The sequence below is a fragment of the Triturus cristatus genome, chromosome 4_1 (assembly GCF_964204655.1).
Source record: "Triturus cristatus chromosome 4_1, aTriCri1.1, whole genome shotgun sequence".
Taxonomy (NCBI): domain Eukaryota; kingdom Metazoa; phylum Chordata; class Amphibia; order Caudata; family Salamandridae; genus Triturus; species Triturus cristatus.
Window position 1 is genome coordinate 1196288164 of NC_140585.1, and position 6918 is coordinate 1196295081.

Here is a 6918-nt window from a genome sequence, read left to right on the forward strand (position 1 = left end):
CGTTGCGTCCTGTGACCCCCGCCACGGTGGGTGCGTGCGCTTCGCCACGCGGACTCTTTCTGGCGCCGTTCCGCTCCGCTGGGCTGCTGCTGACCGGGGCCGGGCTCAAGAGTGACCCGTCGGACTAGATGCGCGCCCTCCTCTTCTCTCCAAGACACTGCCGCGCTCCTGCTGGTCGGGGGTGTGACCGTGGATGTAGATGGCTCGAGAACCACGAGGCACACTCCGTGGAGGCAGCGCTGGGCCGTTTCACCTCCTCGTCGCCATTGTAATGTTGTCCCTTCCTCCCTGAAGTGCCCCCCTTCACAGAAGACAACTCCCTGGGTGTGGTAGAAGGGTTTATTCTAGATCAACACATACACAGCAGGAGCGCCGATCTGGAGCTCCGATCGCTATTCGAATCGGCGCGCTAATGCCGATTCCAAGATGGCCGCCGCCGGAAGTCCGGTGACGTCACGCGCCGCAACACCACAGCTGTGGCTGCACTTAATGCTCATTTCAGCTTACAAATGAACGCAGACTATGAGCGGTTCAAGCTCCATCAGGCACAACAATCTGAAAACAAAACGATCAACAGATTCCATGCACAGCTCAGGGCCAAAGCAGCACGTGAAACAATTACGACAACCTGATGAAGAGGTTAGAGCAAAACTGATACAAGGGTTTTGCTTGTCTGTTTTGCATGACCTCATTATACAGTACACCAACCAGGCATCAAGCTAGATCTCTCATGAACTCTCCAACAGCCGTGCTGATGAGATGGAGCTAGCATTAGAAAAGGAACCTGCTGCCACTGCCCCGACCAGGCCTGGCAATATCAAAGTCAAGGCAGTTGATGCTGTGTACCAGTGGTCACCCCAGAATCAGCCAACACCATCAAAACACCTCCTCAAGGATTCCACAATTGTAGACTAGAATTTCACATTCTAGAAAGCTGCCGGGCACAAGGAAAGGCATACTCCTGATGCAGAAAGCATAACCACTTTGCCAGGATATACCAGAGGCATGAAAAGGGGGGACAATTACAGGTGCGCCTGCTGGAGCAGAGTTTTCAGTTTGAAAATTCAGTGGCTTTTGAAGCTCTGGCATGTCTATTCGTTGTACTAATTTATTAATAATTAATAATTAATTATTTGTCTTGTGCAAGTGCGTTTATATTAATCAATCCGTTTGTCCTAACAAGAGAGAGTTACACGGGGGTACGCATAAATGTGCTGATTAAAAATAACGTGCGTGTTTCCATGTTTAAACGTTGCTATGTGCTGTTTATTTTTGAGCACAAAATGCTTTCCGAATTAATGCTTTTCTATGTTGCAAGTGCTAGATAGATGCATACACATAAGGGTATTAGTGGGGTTAACACTGTTTAATCACTATGCTGTGGTAACATTGTTTTTGTTTCTTTTAATTAAGATGGTCTATTGAGGCCTATGTTGGCCTAGAAAAGATGGCCGATTTATGAGCCTGGCTGTGATTTATAATATGAAAACTGTGACGAGGGAGACCCCTGCTGGAAATGGTCCTGAAGCTAACTGACCATGGTCCTTGCTTGCTTGTTTGAAAACTTTCCATGAGGACAGCAGCAGTTTTGGGAGATCTCCAAGTGAAATGAAAATGTCCTTGGCAGCCTTGGGAAACAAAGGAGCCTTAGAGAAAAACTCTGAACTGTGGCTCGATTGCCGAGGAGAAGTGGAACTAATATGATACATGTTTTATTTCTTGGTTCCTGTTCCGTAGTCTTTATTATGTGAACTTTTCCTGAGCGGATATTTTCAAATGTAGCGAGATTACATCCTTTCCTTCTCGCTCTGCTCAGCAGGTCCGGCGGACATTACAGTTTTTTCTATGTTTCCAATGTATCTTTCTATTGTTTAAGAAACTATAAGAAATGTTAGCCTAGAGAGGGTTTTGCCACTTGCCATTTTGCCTTTGCCGCGTACTGAATTTGCGTTGCTGAGGATCGATGCTGAAGGGACTTCGTCTTGAGAGACATTTACCGAGAGACTTGTCCTGACCCGTTCTGACATTTAGCTAGAATAGGTAACTATGAGAAATGATTTATTCTGATTGATTTTCTTTGACTAATCATAGATAAAGCAATATAATTTTTAAACATGGTGTTGGATATTCTTTCTTGTCAATTATTGGGTTTGCATTCTTGATTATTGCTGTATATGTTGTATAGATTATGTTTAGGGACAGTCATAAAAACCAGATCTTATCGACCTCGATATAGATGCAGGGTGATTAGGTGTTTTCCTTCCACAGGTTTATTGCTGGTAGAGTATTTGAGCGAATGTTAGTGTAGTGAAATGGGCCCTAGCGTATGATGTATGCATGTGCGTGTGACTGTGAGATTACTCTATCCATGGTAGCGGGAATATTATACACACCCTGATCTCTATCACGCCCACGTCTACTCACCACAGCTGACCCTTGATCACAACTGACCTGACTGCGGTGACTGGTGGCCAGCCGCCTTCGGAAGACAAGGTTGACAGCAGGGAAGAGAACGTATTCATGATCTCCTACGCAGTATCGTATGGCAGCGGAAGGCAACCTCCACCCTTTTTCAACATCATGGTGGACGGAAAGACTATACAAGCCTTCATTGACATGGGGCTTAGCGAACATGAATGAACACCAATACCTGGCAATCAATCCCAGGCCAGTTCCTGGTTACAAGAGAGGGTGAGTGTGATAGAGCAAGGTTTCACGTCAAAAGAAACTTGCTCGTATACAATCCTCTCGAATAACATGTAATACTGTAACCAACATGTCCGTGAGTACGAAAAATGCACCACATTTTACATAATCCTCTCTAGGGGAAGCTTTTCTATGTGCTGTCTTAATAAGTAACCCGAGTGTTCTAAAATGGCCGCTTAAACGCGGGAATTCTTCTGCACATGCATCTGCTACATCTACGTAGCATGGCGTTCTCTGTCGTTTGGGGGAAATCTTTGCAGCTGCGCAGTAGCTTCTAAAATGGCCGCTTTAAAATAAAACACTAATGCACATGCCGAGCTAAAAAATCACATATTCACGTACTACTAACCTATTAATGCGAAAGATTTATTAAGTAAATGGGGTTAGAGTAGAAGTAAGTGGTATACAGTGAATTCATTTAATTCTGTATTCTAACATGTTTCTCTTTGGCTTTATTAATAGTTCACATTTGGGCCTTGGAGGGTGACTGATGTCCTCATCCTTTGTGGCAACCACGCATGCATATTACATCTCTGCTCTCTAGTCCATTAAGTCATGGGACGACTGCCAAACCCTAAGCCTAGTAAGGACATGGGAACTCAACTTTCTGAACCCTACGAGAGGAAATCAAAGAAACATTGTACCATAAATTTATCGATCCTAATATTAAATGCTTGTGGGAATAAAGCTTGTGGGTATTAAAATTAAGGGGCAGAGAGTTAAACAATAGAGTAAAGAAAAATATTGCACTTGGTATGGTGTGATGTCCTCACCCCGCAACTTGGCCCAATCAAATTGCGGGTGAACATGGAATTGAAACATTTGGGGGTGGATCATACACTTGAATTTGGTATAACAGAGGTAAGTTATAGATAGTTAGACACACTTGATGCTGAGATGCTGATGCTATGCTGAGATGCTGCCCGATTTTGCTGCAATCTGACTGAAGAATCCTACACTAGGGAAAATTCGTGGAACAACCGAGGAGGCACATCTAGGAAGGGGTCTGGACGTGCCCGAGACGGAGAGAGTAGCACCAGAGAGGGGTGTAACGCTGGCATGGCACTAGAAGAGGTCACCTTTCCCTGTCCCGAATCTGTCCTGAATCTTTGACTCTATGTCGGGGTCCTCACACCATTCTAGGTAAATATATCTGTAGGGTAAATGCTCTGTGCTTGCTCTCTGTCCATTCTCTCCTCAGGTGCTGTCATTGCAAGAATGTATTAATGCAAACTGATAAGATAACTGTACTATTTGCCTGATGGAGATTTGTGGTCTATCATGTGTATTTGAATTGACTCACAAAATTATTAATTCAGAAAAACTTTTAAAACTCCTTCTGAGTAAGTGGTTCTTTAAATTAAAAGATTAAATGCATTATTGTCTTTCCTCCCTATTCTAATCTACTACTAGATCTTAGCAAACGTCCATTTACTCAGGAGACAGGAATGGTAAGAATACTGGTGTAAAGGTTTCCAAGGGTAAAATAAAATTGATGACCAGTGGATATTTGCCAGCTCATTGTGTGTATGAATGTATATGGGCCCAAATGAGTGTTGTGTGTATGAATGTGTAGAGCTGGTAAACTCTGCTGCATCAAGTGTACACTCATTCGGTGTCACAATGCAGAGGACTTGAGCCTAGGCTTCTACTTAACTAGGCAAATACACAATTCCCAAGCAGATGAGATTCTGAAGGAGTTTCCTCTGCTATTCCCGGTGCTAGGGTCCACCCGTCTACACATTGATCACACAATATGACCAACTGCGCTCTGGCTTAGACGAGTGCCTGTTTAACTCCACCCTCTGGTGGGGAAAGAATTCCAAAAGCTAGAGCAACAAAGAGTAATTGAGAAAGTTTCAAGGGCTGCTCCTTGGGTGTCTACAGCAGTGGCTGCACCAAAGCAGCCTGGCACCATCAGGCTATGCGCAGACTTCAGGATACACAACAAGGCGATTGAGAGGCAGTGGCATCTGACGCTGACCATGGGTGAAATTATAGCTGACTTAAATGGGTCTCAGTGGTTTTCAAGGCTAGATTTGAACATTGTGTATCACCAGCTAGAACTCGATGCAGACTACTGCTTCATCACAACCTTCTCCACCACTTCGGACTACGCTGACTCAAGCAGCTAAACCTCGGCATATCCTCAGCAGCCGAGGTCTTCCAAATTGCCATAAAATAAACATTGTGTGGCCTGGAGGGCCTTGTCAACATAAGTGATGACACACTTACTTACTCTATGCCTCTGAAAGACTACCATTGTCACCTCCGCGCCACCCTGGCAGAAATGGCTGAACATGGACTCATGCTACACTGGCAGAAATGTTCATTCTTTGAATCCACCTTTGAGTTCTTTGGATACACCTTTTTGAAAGCCATCATAGTCTATCTATAAAACACGAGACTATGGCCGGGGACCAAGTTCATAAGCCAATTGGCTCATCAACTAATGTGAAAAGGGATGGAGACTGCCACGCAGCCTCGACAGTGGGGGTGTGACACACTAGGCACTCCAAGGCCAGGTCCCGCCGAGGATATAAGTGAAAGTGCTCCAGACTCCTCATAGCCACACCCATACAGAGTTCCAGGGTGTGCTGTGGGTTATTATTATTGGTGGTCCCAACGCACTACCTGTATCAGGTGGCCCTAGCCCTAGGCCACCACGTGTCTGAAAGCTTCTAATAACCAAAACCACGATCAGTCTACCAAAGAAATAAGAAGTTCACAGTACCATATGGCATAATGTAGGCAAGCAAACCCTAGCCATAGTTGGTAGATATTAAACAATGTAAGCAGTTTGTCATGGTCCTCTTCGGATTCAGACCATCACAGTCGGCTAAGGACTTTCTCATGGAGGTTGGTGGAGTTGTGCCTTAAAACAACTTTTTAAAAATGAGGTCTGAGTGATTAATAGATCCTGAGTTAGAGTTTTTTTTGCCGTTTTATATAACCCACTCTCAGACCAGGGGCATTGGAGCACTTTACATGAGCACCAGTTACATTACATAAGATCAGATTCATTTTGTTTTAGCTATGTGGAGAGTACGTTACTTGCCAACAATCACAAGGTGTTGAATATATTCCAGGATTCGAACCTGGTTTTCAAGCTCCAATGTCAGCAGCCCTGTCTGTAATGCCACATCCTCTCCCAACAGTTATCTTGGAACCAACCATTCATTAGGATGAAAACGAACCTTTGTAAGGTAATGTTGGACAGTAGTAAAGAAACATGTCAATCTTCTGTCCACATGAAGCTTTGAGCTGGTTTGTGAGATTTCCTAGAGGATCATGGACACATAGAAAACGATGAGTGCATTATCTTGCCATGTCCAGGGAAGATCAAAGTGCCATGAGGTTGTTGGGATTTGAGGTGTTTTTGGGAGCTGCTACTTTGTCAAGATCTGGTTGTATACCTTTTTTCTGAGAACATGTATCTGTGAAATTTCAGTTAGGTTGTTACAGTTGCTTTCTCTTCTGTGGAGCATCAGGATCCTCTCTCAGCATAGTCTCATAACATTCTGCTTGTATTTTCCCAAAGCCAAAGGTTTCATCGCCATAATTTAGACAGTTTGTATAAAGCATATCGTTTGATGAATTTCTTCAGGGAAACTTCAATCACAGAGAAGACTCTAAAACTCAGTTATTTGCAGCGGTGTAGCCCTGAAAGACTATGAGTTTTGCAAACATTGCTGTATATTAACAAGGGCATTGCACCACAGGAACGCCATTTTTAACAACGGTCCTGTGGCGCAATGCCCTGCTCCATATTTACAAAGTGGTGTTAAGCCACTTTTTTGTGGCTTAATGCAGCTTTGTAAATATGGTACCCTTTCATGCAGGTATCTGCGTGCAATGGGTGTTGCTATGGTCATTCCACCACACCAACCATTGATTTTTGAGGCTGAACCAGGTTTACAAAGATCTGTAAATCTGAGGCAGCGCCAAAAACTAATGACATGCAAGAGCAGGTGTTAGAATGGTGAAACGAGGAGGAAAACCTTTATATCTCCTTGTTTTTGCTTTTTCTATATGTTGCATTCTGCAGCACACATAGAAAGAGAAAAACTTCATAAATGATTGTTTATATGCAGGAAGGTGTCCCTTCCTGCAGATAAACAATCATTAAATAATGATGATTTGTCACTTCTATGTGTGCTGCAGAGAGAAATGCCATTATTGTTTATGTGCAGTAAGGTACACTTTCCTACA